Here is a 15,227-nt window from a genome sequence, read left to right as displayed (position 1 = left end):
ACATTGTAAAAACAATGTACCGCTTTAACATTAAAAAATACTGACATAATCAGACTGCCAGGGAGGTTAATGAATGTGACTTATTTAATAATTGAAAGAAGATTTTAGGCCAAATTAGGCAGATTGAAATATTTTTCAAATCAGTGAAAAACTATTAATACTGTATAACACTTGTACATTTGTACTAAAGGGGGCAGTGTCAGAATGTTCCATTCAATGCCTTTTTTTGTGTTTGCTGAACCGTAAAATGTGTGGGAGTGTGTCCCACATATTGCTAAATTTAGTATTGTAAACACAAGTTTAAAGGTACTATACTTTTAAATAGCATTTACTTCATATTTATAACCTAGCGCTGGTTGATTGTAATTTGACAATAATGTGCAATCATAGTCATTTTAAGATTACAGGAATTTTAGCTGCTATTGTCTTAATGGAACACTCCAAGTCTCACTGTAGTGGTTATGGTGCCAAATGTGTCCTGGCGGCACCTCCACATTGTAAGCAGTAAGATTGTTTTTGAACTTCTTTCCTGAAGTCTGCCGGGCGCTGCTCCCCTCTTCCATTACTTACACTGGAAATCCACAAGTTCCTGCCTAGTGCTGGGCTTAGCTCAATGGCTAAGCCTTAGAGCAATCAGATGACACTCTTGGAAAATAAGCTAAGCACTGCATGGATAAGCTTAGCAGAGCTAACGGAAATTCCTAGTTAGAAAGTTCCATATAATTGGTTTTAGAAATGGAGTGGAGAGGGGGCGGGAGTAGTGCCTGGTGAACCCCAGGTATGATTTCAAACTGTTCAAAAATAGATTGACTACTTATAATTTGGGGGGTGGGGAGGGATGCGAAGGAACTCCTGGAACAATGGCCAATACAGCAAGCTGTAGTGGTTATGGTGCTTGGAGTGTTCCTAATGTATTGGCACACATTGGTGATAAATACCCAGGGCCTAATTTCTATTTTTGCTGTGTCTTGTGTTTGAAACACTTGTTATGGCCAAGTGCTAGACACAACATTCAGTTCTCTGTAAATGATAGCTGCCCTGAAGTATAATGTGTGACTCTGTGCTGGTACATAAATCTGCGATGATATTTGCATAATCACTGCTGATAAAGATAAATGGCAATGAGGATCAGGCGAGAAATCTCCTTCCGTCAGTGGCTCTAAGTTTGAGTGGTCGCTAACATTCCTGTGAAACTTTACTATGTGAAGTCAGAAACGTTTAGTGTGTAGTGTTGACACTGCTTGTCAAACCTCACAGTTCATAGCAGTAACTCAAGTTCTCAAGTAGATGGAGCAATTCCAATGACAGTCTAGAAAAACATCGTTATTCTAACTATATACACACTTGAAAATTATTGAAGAATTGTGCATTTTAGATAGTGTGTGGCATTTGTTAAAGACATTTAAAAATACTTGAAAAGTATATTATTCTGGTTAAAAACAATAGATGTATTTTTTTGTCAACCTACCGTTTTATATTTACGAAATACCAAACAGACCAAACATAATACAGAAATACTCACATTTGAGGTTCCTGCAATTGCTGCAAATCACAAAGATGTAAATCTTCTGCTGAGTGTTTCCAAAGCAGGCACTTACTCAGCCGGTCATGATATCAACGCAAAAATTCTCTAGCACTCATAAACCTTTTTCATAAGCTTTAATTTATTGGCACAATTTGCTTACTGGATATAGTAAAAACAACTTTGATTTAAAAAAAAAAAAATGTGGGAAAGGAGATTATCTACTAAATACCATACACAGGTACAGGAGTGATCATACTTCACTCCTTTAACAAACATGTAAAAACAACTCCCAAAACACAACTGTTGAAGCGATAACTATGCAAATTTTAAAAGAAAATAAATTAAAAAAATCGATACACAAATATAGAATTTCACAAACAAGATCAGCCCTAACTACACAGTTATAATCTGTATATGAAGCTACATAAACATCTTTCCATTTTATAAAAAGTAGAGATGATATCCATATAAGTGATCACAGTCTGAAATGGAAATCTCACAGTCCCTAAGTGTACACTGTAAAAAACTTCTCACACACAAATTTTGTAAAGCAGAATGGATTGCTCAACAGGAAACAACGTTTTTACCTCCCCTGTGGGCAATAGGATCAAATTGTTGCACTTGTTCATTGGAAAAAAAAAAGATGGTCCCTCCGGGTGCCAGCTCCCAACAGAGCCACATATTTATGATGCAGGAGCTGGTCGTGGTGTGAATGCCCAGCCCATCTGGTAGAAATACTGCAGCGTTTCAACTATCCTTCATTGAGGGAGAGCTGCACCATATTCACAAAACCTATATTCATGTCAATTTCCATCCTTTGCAGAGTTATATTTTGTTGTGTTATGTGGTTAGTTGTATGATTCCTCATATAATTATCTTTCAAAGTATTGTATTGAGCGTGTAATGGTGATAAGGGCTGGTTCTTGGTGTAAATAAAGAACACTGGAGTAGTTTCATTAGGAACTGTGTGTCTTGCCTGGTCAGGGATTCTAGAGGCAGAGTTTTTCATGGTTACCTCTAAGCATTGTGAGCCACAAGTGCCTTTTGTACAGGTAGTATTTGGAGGCAACACAGGCAGAAGGCTCAATACCTGCCCGAAAGAGGGAGAGAGCAGAGGCATTGATGCCAGCCTGGAAGAAGTGGTCGTTCCTGGAGCCTGTCCCTAAAGGAGGGACATGTGACAAGTGGTTTGGCACTCCCAAGGGTGTCCAAACTACCACCGGGACCTAGTTTCCATGAAGAGGCTGCACCTGAATGGAGCAGGCCTACTGCGGGCTGAAGAGTGCAACTCGGAAGGACCTGCTGCAAGACATAGGATAGGTTCCAGCAACAAAAGTAGTCTTGCTAATAGCCGATCTGATGTAAGGCAAGAAGAAAAACTGCTCTATGGTATCTGGGGAGAGCATCTTACTACAAAGAAGTCAGAGACCATCTCTCATTCTATGGACCCAATCCCAGCCTGGAAATGGTAAGTAATGTGACAGCAGAGGTCACCAAAATGCTAGATGAGGACTAGGACAGAGATAAAGAACAGGCACCCCCACCAGATCCCCACATAGCACTACTGCTAATGTAAGGATGAAACTACCCTTTAAAACATTCTAAGTACTTAGAGCCAAGGAGGAGGACATTCATGGATACCTGCAGGATGTTAAGCTGCAATATACCCTACATTGGATTGACCCAGGAGACTGGATCACCCTCCTGACTTTGCTGCTGAAGCCTACTGGGTTGTCTCAGACCACATTAGCAATGACTGTCAGTGTGAAAGAAAAACTATTAGCCCAGTATGCTATTACTCCAGAAGCCTATCAGCTTAAGTTCCAGGATCTGCAAAAGAGGGAGCAGAACTCTTGTGGTGAATATGCATACAGACTATATCAGCCTCAAACTGGTGATAGGGATGCCAAGTGTCCATAGTGAAGGAGGAATTCCAGCTTGTTATCCTAGAGCAATTTTTCCAGCATTTAGGTCCAGTGATTGAGAGACTGAAACCCTATAACAGTACAGGAGGCTGCAAGGCTGGTAGATCAATACCTGGCGACTTGGCTTAGCAATAGGGCGTACCCTGCACTGCAACCAGTCCTATTTTACACATCATCTTCTGGCAGTTCCTACACCACACAACTGTCCAGAACTTTCTCTCCCCATAGTAGAACCCCTGAATTAAAGTACTACTAGTGTATCCATGTGAGGCACCTTAAGGCAAGATTCACAACCACAGACCATGGAATATCAGAAGGGTTGTAATGGTAGAGTGCTCACTGCACTGAAAAAAAGAGGATCATGTATTATTAATATATAATGGATAACACTCAAATTTATCAATAACATAACAAATATTGCCAAAATCAAATAAGTCTGGAATGTCAAATTTACAATTTAAACCTGCTGGTTTCTGAGTATGTAACTGAAAAATCTATTTTGCTTCACTAAAAACTATCCTGTTTGTACGACTCTCACCTGATGTTTGGTTGACAAGAAATAGCCAACAAAATAGGTTCCAGAACACTGTTTTTTATTCAAAAAATCATTAGAGTTAAGACACAAGAGGGCACAGACAAATCCAAGAAGTTAATATTTTAGTTTAATGTTTGTCCATGTTAAACCTTACATTGTTGCCACTATCATTACAATATGTAAACAAAGCATCAAGGTTCTGAATTGAACCATCCCAAATTAAGATTAAATCAACTAACTTGTGCTTCAAACTGTTTTTTTGTTTTTTTTTTGCCTTTTGGATCAACAGCAAAAAACAGGTGTGAGGAAGGCTGAACTTGATGGACGCAAGTCTCTTTTCAGCTATCTAACTATGTAACTATGTATCTCGGGACAAATATGTGTGTGACAACAAAGGAATAGTTCCTCTAAAAATGTGGTACTCCATTTACGGCATACAAAGGAGCAAATATAATCTCCATAACATTTCCACATCACTGGAGGTAAAATGTCCCATCAAACATAAATATTGATTTAGCTAAAAAGTATATATGGATTGGTAAAATAAAATATAACCAAGTGCTACTATCACCTATGTGGGTCACCCCACCACACATATAAAAGTGAAATGCAAACAAATACCAAGTGGGGAGAGCACACACAAATATATTACCACTGAAAAAAAATGATAAACATAGGGTAATATAGTAATGGTAAAATTTAAAACAGTGGATGATTTAAAACATAGGGTGATATAGTAATGGTAAAATTTAAAACAGATGATGATTAATCATCCACTGTTTTTAAGTTTTACCATTACTATATTACCTTATGTTTGTTTCCTGTTTTTCATTGCAGGATTGAATTCGTTTTAAGTGGTAATATATTATTTATTTTTGTGTGCTCTCACCACTTGGTATTTGTTTGTATAAAAAAAATGATTACTCAAAAGGTACCAAATATAGTCTAAGGTTATCCATGTTATTGGAATATCTTTCCATGTGGTGTTTAACCCAGTCTAATTTAGTGAGAACCATATGTAGCTGGTTTTCTATACAAAATGTGACAATAACATAAGAACATTCTTAGTTTCCATCAAAACTTGAACAGTCTTAAAACCAATGGCTGGAAAATAAATCACTCAGGTGCTCATTTAATGCATTAATTCCTGCAATAACTGGCCACCCCAAGGGTATCAAAGGTATGTACACCTTGGGGAGATGATGAAAAAATTGTACCTTTATAAAATTAGCATGGTGACTTAAACCCATATCAATCAGTCAAACTTATTCCTATGAAAATTGCTAGTCTGTTCCAATTGTAACATAGAAATGTAGCGACATCCTGCTATCCTCTTCATGCCTCCTCAAAATAATAGATATTTTTCAGCACCACAACATATCCACCTATATACGCCTGTCTACTAAAGATATTAAGGTCACCCATACGTATCTTAGGTGCATGCCATTTTTTTTGAATGTTACGCTAAAGTACACAAATCACGTTCAACCTGTTAATAGGGTAGATCAATCTAGTGTTGGGGCTGGATCCTTCAGGGTCCAGAGACAAGGTAGTTCCTGTTCACAGTAGGTGGATGGTTGCACTTGCAATAGATGTATTTTGAAAGACAAGAAGGAACAAACGAAAATTCAATGGTGGAGTGTCTCTCTGTATGGGGACCGGAAAATATGTGGAGAGCCACTTACATTTAATTACACCAGCTCAGAGAGGTAGCTCCTGTGTCTCTGTCTTTGGACAACGTGGCCTTTTAAAGGTACAAAATATTGGTAGTAGTTTCTGTGTCATGCGGTCATACCCCAACTTATAGGATATGACGAATCCCACAAACAAAGGTTTTAAATAGACGTATTACTGGGACTTAGAGTGGCCGGACTTAATATAAGTAAGATAAGGTATGAAATAGCCAAGGACAGGATTGTAGAAATAAGGATAAACTAAATAACAAGGATTAGGATTCCAGAAATAATCAAAGTCAGAAACAAGCCGGGTAAGGATACCAGCAATACACAAAGTAAATATCAGAATATCAAGAGAGAGGAGATCAGGGCAGAAACCACGATAGGCACTGAATAAGGGCCCACATCATGGGCGTCCGCAAGGGGGGGCACTTGGCTCCCCTTGGATCTTACAGCTTGTTCTGCTATTTTTCGTGTGAGATTGATTACAGTGCAATACCGGCGCCAGCCAGTAGGTGGCACTGTGTATGGAGAGAGGCAGGGATAGCAAGCTACATCTTATCCCTGCTTCTCTCTCCTGACTGAATCCACAGGGTATCAACTCCTAGACTGCAGAGACAGCCTACAGATCAGGTAAGTGAGGAATGGGGGGAGCAGCCTACAGATCAGGTAAGTAAGGGATGGGGGGAGCAGCCTACAGATCAGGTAAGTGAGGGATGGGGTGGGGGCAGCCTATAGATCAGGGAAGTGAGGCATGGGGGGCAGCCTATTGTCAGGGAAGTGAGGCATTGGGGGGCAGCCTATACATCAGGGAAGTGAGGCATTGGGGGGCAGCCTATAGATCAGGGAAGTGAGGCATGGGGGACAGCCTACAGATCAAGGAAGTGAGGCATGGGGGGCAGCCTGTAGACCAGCGAAGTGAGGCATTGGGGGGCAGCCTATAGATCAGGGAAGTGAGGCATGGGGGCAGCCTACAGATCAGGGAAGTCAGGGATGGGAGAGACAGCCTATAGATCAGGGAAGTCAGGGATTGGGGGGAGACAGCCTATAGATCAGTTAAGTGAGAGATGGTGGGAGGGGGGGGGGTTGAGACAGCCTATGGATCAGGTAAGTGAGGGATGGGGGAGCAGAAAGGAGAAGGAACAGAAATGAGCAGGAAGGGACATCAATGAGCTGGAAGGGACAGCAAGGAGCACAAAATGTAAAGTAGGAGAAGGAGCACAAAGGAACAGAAATGAGCAGGAAGGGGCAGCAAGGAGCAGGAAGGGTCTGCAAGGAGCAGGAAGGGTCTGCAAGGAGCAGGAAGGGTCTGCAAGTAGAAGGAAGGGTCAGCAAGAAGCTGGAAGATAAAGCAGCAGAAAGGTAAAGTAGAAGGAGCAGAAAGGGTCAGCAAGAAGCTGGAAAGGGCATTAAGGAGCAGGAGGGACAGACGAAGCACAAAGGTAAAGTAGGCGAAGGAACAGAAATGAGCAGGAAGGGACATCAAGGAGCAGAAAGGGTCAGCAATGAGCTGGAAGGGGCAGAAGGAGAACAAACTTAAAGTAGGAGAAAGAGCAGAAGTTAGCAGGAAGAGGTCAGCAAGGAGCAGGAAGGGTCTGCAAAGAGCAGAAAGGGACAGAAGGAGCACAAAGGTAAAAGAGCACAAAGAATCAGAAGGAGCACAAAGATAAAGTAGGAGAAGGAGCACAAAGGGTCTGCAAGGAGCAGAAAGGGATCAGAAAGAGAAAGGCCGCAAAATAAGCAGAAAGTAGCAGAAAGGTAAAGGAGCAGAAGGAGCCAAAGAGGAGAGAAGACAGTATCAGAAGAAAAAGAAGACTGTGTCAAATGAAGGAGAAGAAAATAGATTGAAGCAGGAAGGACAAGTGAAGTGAACCCTCCACTTTATTCTGGACACCACATCATAAGGCTTTGGTACCTGGGCCTGGCAGGGAAACTTTGGACCTTCTCATCTTCCCAGGTAAAAAAAAATATATCTGTGTTAATGTGTTCACTTTTATTTACTGAGTGTCAGGAAGCACAGAGTGCCGCTGGGTAGGGGTGTTGCTTATTTGCTAGAGCGGTCTGCTGGTACTCTAAGCCAATCAGTAGCTCCCCATTCATAAAAAAGTAAAACATTTTTATGAACCGGGAACTAGTGATTGGCTTAAAGTGTCAACTGACCACTCTAGCCATTCTGCAGCACCCATGCCTGATGTCAATCTGCACTTCCTGACACTCCGTTTCAGAAACCGAATACCACTGAGCGACCTGGAGATCTGGAGCTGGAGGAAGCCTTTGGAATTAAACCATTTGAGAGTGGTTTAATACCTTAAAGGAAAGAGAGCACCCAGGGGCTTCATGGCATCATAGCATTTTCATTTAGATGATGTTGTTATTGTGACCAGAATATTCCTTTAATTTGCTTAAAGGAACACTATAGTGTCAGGAATACAAACATGTATTCCTGACACCAAAGTTGTGAAAACGCTATTCACCCTGGCTTTATGTGATAATGACTATGCCCCTTCCCTTTCATGACACTGTCAAAAAGGGACCAAGCATGGATGTCATTACAATTATTATTTCCCTGTTCAGGATGAAGAAGGGAGCTGTGCAGGCACGTGGAGCATGTAAATTAGCTACAGAACATACCCCTGGGAGGATACACCCACCGAGCATGAAAGACCAGGCATGCCCTGGTGACGCAGATGAAAGGAACAGATCAACCATGGATATTATTATTATTATTGCCATTAATAAAGTTCCATCAGATTCCGTATCGCTTTACAATATTATGAGAGGGGGGGGGGATTTAACTACAAATAGGACAATTACAAGAAAACTTAGTGGAACGATTGATTGAAGAGGACCTTGCTCAAACAAGCTTGCAGTCTATAGGACGTGGGGTATAAAACACATTAGGACAGGAAATAGCAATCAAATAAGTTGGGAGTGAAGCAGAGCTGGAGGAGTGAGTAAAGTGCTGCCCTTTAGGAGAGAGCAAGAGACAGAGGTTACTCAGGGAGGCCATAAGCTTTCCTAAAGAGATGGGTTTTAAGACACGTCTTAAACGATTGAAGACTAGGGGACAGTCTGTTGGCGATAGGCAGGCTATTCCATAGGAAGGGAGCCGCCACAAGAAGTCCTGCAAGCATGAGTTGGCCGTACGGGTGCGAGCAGCGGTCAGGAGAAGGTCACAGGCAGAGTGGAGAGACAGAGAAGGGGCATACCTATAGATCTGTATAGAGATATTAGATGGGCTAGAATTGTTCAGTGCTTTATAGGTATGGGTTATCACCTGAATTGACTCCTATAAGATACAGGAAGCCAATGTAAGGACTGACAGAGGGATGAGGTGTGAGAGGACCGACTAAAGCGGAAAATCAGTCTGGCGGCAGCATTCATTACAAACTATAGTGGGGCAATACGGCTTTTGGAAAGACCAATTAGGAGAGGGTTACAATAATCCATGCATGAAATTACTAGAGCATGGAACAGCTCCTTGGTAGCATCTTGCGTAAGAAAGGGTCGGATGCGGGCTATGTTTTTAAGATGGAATCAACAGGATTTGGCAACATACTGGATGCGAGGCTCAAAGCTGAGGCCAGAATCAAGTATGACGCCAAGACAACGCGCTTGCAGGGATGGACTTATGTGGATACCACTAACTTGAAGGGAGAGTGAAAGAGGAGGATCAGTATTAGAAGGAGGAAAGACAAGGAGCTCAGTTTTGGAGAGATTGAGTTTCAGAAAGCGGGAGGACATTCAGTCAGAGATGGAAGAAAGGCAAGCAGTGACACGTTGCAGGATGGCAGGGGAGAGCTCCAGGGAGGAGCGATATATCTGGGTGTCATCAGCGTACAAGTGGTAGCGGAATCCAAATTAGGTAATAAATTTGCCAAGAGGCAGTATAAAGAGAGAATAAAAGGGGACCAAGGACAGCGCCTTGGGGGACTCCAACCAAGATAGGACGAGGGGAGGAGGTATCATTAGAAAATGAGACACTGAATGAGAGTTGGGAGAGATAAGAGGTAAACCACGACAGGACAGAGACCGAGTGATTGAAGAATTTGAAGAAGAAGAGCACGATAGACGGTGTCAAAGGCAACATAGAGTAATTAGTATGGAGGCGTGGCCTTTGGATTTAGCGGAGATTAGGTAGTTAGTAACTTTGATAAGAGCAGTCTCAGTAGAGTGGAGAAGGCAGAAGCCAGACTGAAGAGAGTCAAGGAGAGGGTTGGAATTGAGGAAGTGAGACATACGGGTAAAGACAAGTCTTTCCAGAAGCTTTTAGGAAAAAGGGAGCAGGGATATGGGACGATAGTTAGAGGGGGAGGACAGGTCAAGAGATGTTTTTTTCAGGATAGGTACTACAGTGGCATGTTTAAGGTCAGCAGGACAATGCCAGAAGAGAGAGAGCAGTTGAAGATGTGTGTTAAGGAAGGCACAAAACAGGGGGAGAGAGATCTAATAAAGTGGGATGGGACAGGATCGAACGGGCAAGTGGTGGGGTGAGAGGAAAGGAGAAGCGCAGCCACCTCTTGTTCAGTAGCCGGGGAGAAAGTCTGAAGGGTAGGAAAGGCATGATCAATGTATGGTTGAGAAAGAGAACGTCAAGGTGGGGATAATTCTTTCCTTAGCTGTTCAGTCTTCTCAGTAAAGTAGCATGCAAAGCTATCAGCTGTAAGGTTAGTTTGGGGGGTGGCCACAGCAGGGTGAAGAAGAGAGGTAAAGGTGTCAAAGAGACGCCTGGGATTGTGGGAGCATGAACTAATGAGAGAGGAAAAGTATGACTGTTTGGTGAGGTCAAGAGCTGCGCTGTATGAACACAATATGAAATAGTCTGCCTGGGTGCGAGACTTTCTCCAGAAACGTTCAGCACAACAGGAGCATCTTTGCAGGTAGCTCGTTGATTAAATATGCCATGGTTGGGGGCGTGCCCTCCTCGAGGTGCATGTTTGGAGCAGGGCTGCATCGTTCAAGGCAGAGGTGAGGGTAGTGATATATATGGAGATTCTCAGTGAGGGACAGGAGAGGGAAGGGATGGATAGCAGTTGTGAATCAATATCAGCTGACAGCTGCTGAAGGTCAATAGAAATTTAGGTTCCTCCTGCGTTGATGGGGGTTAGGCTGAGATTGTTGGGTGAGGGGTACTTGAGAGCAAACGATAAGAGGTGGTGATCACAGAGAGGAGTGTTGGAGATATTAGACACTGTACATGCATAAGAGAAAATGAGGTTGAGGGTATTGTCAGCTTCCAATGGTGGGATAATTAGCCCACTGCGATAGCCCGAGGTAGGAAGTAATTGAAAGTAGTTTAGAGACTGCTGAGATCAAAGGTCGGTTAATGGGAAAATTGAAGTCCCCGAGAATTAGGGTTGGAATATTAGAAGAGAGGAAGTAGGGTAGTCAGGCAGCAAAGTGGTCAAGGAAGAGGAGAGGGGAACCAGGTGGGCGATAAAAAACGGCAATGTTAGCAGAGAAGGGTTTGGAGAGGCGAATTGAATGAATTTCAAATGATGGGAAAGAGAGGGAAGGGGAGGTGGGTAGTGGTTTGAAGAGCAGTGAGGTGAGAGGATAAATCCTACACAACCACCTTTACATTCAGAGTATCTTGGGTTGTGGGTAAGTTGAAGACCACCAAAGGATAAATATGCAGGGCTAGCAGTGTCAGAAGGGGAGAGTCATGTTTCTGTTAAGGCTAGTAAATCTAGGGAACGAAAAATGAAGAGGTCGTGGACAGCAGTGGATTTTGTAATATTGCAAACAGAGCGTTTATTCCAGAGGGCAGTATTGAAGGAGGATTTAGAGGAAGAGTAACATGTGAAGGTGGGAGTAGATGATATCTCTGCTTACGCTTTTCTGCAGGGCTTGGTTGCTTGTGAGTACTGGGTGTTGATTATCAATGCTGTTATTAGTTGATTATCAATGCTGTTATCAGACTCCAGTCTGGGGTTAGAAAGAAAAAACACCATTATGGGTGGGGAGACATGGAGATAGTGAGGTAATTAGAGATGTAAAACCAGATGAGATAACATTTGGGATAAACAGATATAAGGATCAGATAGATGAAAATCATACACAGTGAACATAAATTTACAAGACTATCAGTGAAAAACGTAACACTAGTTAAACAAACAATTAACAAAAAGTCATAAAGAATGAAAATAAAATAACAACAAGACTATGAGTGCATTTACTTTAACAAAACAGAAGATCAGGATGGGAGATATAATAGTTATCAATTAAGTAATGAGAATATAAGAAGGGAGGTGGGATAGAACATAATTTTAAATTAAGAAATAAAGGGAAACAATAAGTAGTACATGTAATTCTTGAATAGATCTTCCAGAGATGATCCCTCTGCTTAGGCTTTTCTGCAGGGCTTGGTTGCTTGTGAGTACTGGGTGTTGATAATCAATGTTATTAGGGGCCCAGTCTCTGCTTAAATATCAAAGTGAGGAACCAAACTACACTTCTTCAGTCCATACTCCTTCAAATAGACAAGTTATTGCAGATGGCCCTAAGGAATCTAGAATCACGGAAAGATCCAGCATCCAGCCTCATATTCCTCAACATTGTCAACAGAAAAAGGTGGAGAAGCACAAGGTCCAGTATAATGGTTACAGAAAGAGGTTTCAACAGGGAGGTGTGAAAGATGTTAGGTATAAGCATAGAATGACGTAAGTCCAAAGCATATGAAACAGGGTTCACTTTATGCAAGAAACAATGAGGAGCAAATTTCATAGAAGGCATTTGGAGAGGAATATTGTGTGGAGAAAGCCAGAGCCTATCCCCCACCACATAGGAAGGAGCAGCGCAACTATGTCTCTCAGCAAGTACTATGCAAACCAGCCATATGTTTATTCAGAGCTTGCATTCCCTGTGAGGATGATTAATTTGGGAGAACCAATAGGTCACCTGCATAGAGAATTTAGAAAGGGCTTTGACCTGAAACTTCGTGAGTAAAGATAATGTCTTCTTTAATCACATTAAATTGCCTAGACAAAGTGTTGGTTTTGGTGTTAAGTGGTCCAGGTCTATACGTGAAAAGGAAATTAAGAGACCATCTAGCCTGTCGAGAATGTAGCCTTTTAGCCTCTCCTAAGTATGACACATTCTTGTGATTTGTTAGCACTATTATAGGATCCTAAAAGCCTTCTAGGAGATGTTTCCATTCTTTTAATAATGGCTAATAACTCTCTATTCCCAATATCATAATTATGTGCGACCTGCGTATGAGTTCTTGAATAGAACCCACATGGGTGTTATGGTTGGTCAGGGGACTTGCACTGTGATAGAACAGCACCTACTGCTATCTCAGAAGCATCCACCTCCCATATAAATGTAAGCATAGGATCTGGGATGTCTGAGAATAAGAACAGAAAGAAAACTCTGTTTCAGCGTTTTGAACGCTTCTATAGCTTCAAGGGACCATAGGTAGTGGTTTGCTCTTTTCTTGTCGAGGTTCGTAATAGGAGCTGTTACAGCTAAAAAATCATTTCTGAATCTTCTATAATAGTTTGCAAGCCCTATGAACCTTTGTATCAGTTTCAAACCTTGAAGTAAAGGCCACTCTAGTACAGCCAACAACTACTTTGGGTCCATAGTAAATCCTGAAGCGATTTTATCATGTAGCCCAATAAATTTACCCCAGATTGGTTAAACAGACACTTTTCAAGTTTACAGAACAGACCATTATGAAGAAGCATTTGAAATAGTTTAGATACATGCCACCCTCAGGGCCCCTCCCGCTGGGCTGAAGGGCCACTTACCTTTATCCAGTGCCGGGCTTGTGACCTCTCCTCCCCCTCCAACGTCAGCTCCCAAGTGGAGCTGAATGCGCATGCACTGCCAGAGCCGCGCGCGGATTAAAAACGCCCATAGGAAAGCATTTCTCAATGCTTTCCTATGGACGTTCTGCGAGCTCAATGAGATTTTCCGCATTGAGCATCGGGGAAGCGCCTCTAGCGGCTGTCAGGAAGACTGGATTAGCCCTGCAATGTAAGAAGCTGCTATGTTTACAGCTGCAGGGTTAAAACCTGGGGGACCTGGCACTCAGACCACTTAATTGAGCTGAAGTGGTCTGGGTAACTATATTGATCCTTTAATATATTCCTCCATTATTATGCTGTTTTTTGAGGTGGTAATAGGAACACTCTGCCTTTAGGAGGCAATGTGCCTAATAGGAGATCTACAGAACAGTTGTAGGGTCTATGAGCTGGTAACTTTCCTGCCTCCTTCTTATAAAAAATGGAACTAAGATGCAAGTGAGGAGGTGGTATTTCTGTGGATAACGGTGGAGCAGTGGGAACATTGATAGAACGCAAAGTTTGATTTTAGTTAAAATGGTATTACCTGAAAATGCAACCTCTCTGTGTGCAATAAACCAGAAAGTATATTAAAAAGCTCTGTCTCATGTGTTATAATAGGAGAAGATACTGGTCTATCATCTATGACGTCAATGGCCAAAGGTGTATCATTCTTCCTTAAGGGTAGTGTATAGATATGGTAGTGTATGGAACAAAACCTTTGTCTTTAAAGTTATAAACTTCTCATGAATCAATCAATGCCTGTATGCCAGTCAATTTGTTTTCCCAACACATGGTGATAGGGAGAAGCAATCAATTCTTAGGTTTAAAGGGGGACTTAGATGTCACACCCAAGACCAGTCCATTGAGTGAACTTAAGTGCAAGAGTTTTCCAGACGCACCGGACAATCATTTCTGAGATGTCCTTTCATTCCACAACATAGACAGAGTCCCTCCTTTCTCTTGTATTGTTTTTTCTACCTTGGACAGCTTGGTTGCTCCTAACTTCATTGGTTCAGAGTCTGATGCAAAACACGGTACAAGGAACTGTGACTCTAGGAGTAAAGACTACAGCAGGACATCTCACTCTAGTCCTCTGTAGATGTCTTTCCCCTAAACGATAATATACGTATTTATTAGATAATCGATACGATCCTCCAAAAGTACTGGAAGATTTCTAGCTGCCACCTCATCTAGAACATTATTGTCAACTCTTTCCATAAACGCAGATACCAACCCACAATTTGTCAACCTCTGATGAAAGAATGCGGAAATAAATAGCATACTCTGCTATTAATTTGTTTCCTTGTTTAATTCTTATCAGGGTTTTGGCTGCATTTCTCTCGCTACCTGGTGGATTAAACAGCTTACGGAAAGCTGTTAACAAACTTTGTTAGTCGTATACCAGACACTTATTTCTTCCCTTTACAAATTAGCCCACTCCAACACCTTATCTGTAAGTTGGCATGACAAAAACCATAGACCTTTCAGTAGGGAAAGACCAATGAGACATCTCAAAATGGAATGCTATGTTATTGATGAACTCTTTGCACGTTTTCAGCTCACCTCCATATGTAGGAAGTAGGGTAAGATTAGTGGACATACTGTTGTGAATGGAAGCTTCCAATACAACAGGTACTGTCTGTGGTGGCATGGGTGCAGGGTTATCAGGAGAGAGGTAAGCAGTTCTAACTAACAACGTCTGGGATGCCTGAGCAAATTGATCCATCTTGTGACCTAATTCCTCAAACATTGCATCACAAGAAGTTTGTCCAT

Source organism: Pelobates fuscus, chromosome 2 (genome assembly GCF_036172605.1).
Source record: "Pelobates fuscus isolate aPelFus1 chromosome 2, aPelFus1.pri, whole genome shotgun sequence".
NCBI classification, from domain to species: domain Eukaryota; kingdom Metazoa; phylum Chordata; class Amphibia; order Anura; family Pelobatidae; genus Pelobates; species Pelobates fuscus.
Note: the sequence above shows the minus strand (reverse complement) of the source record.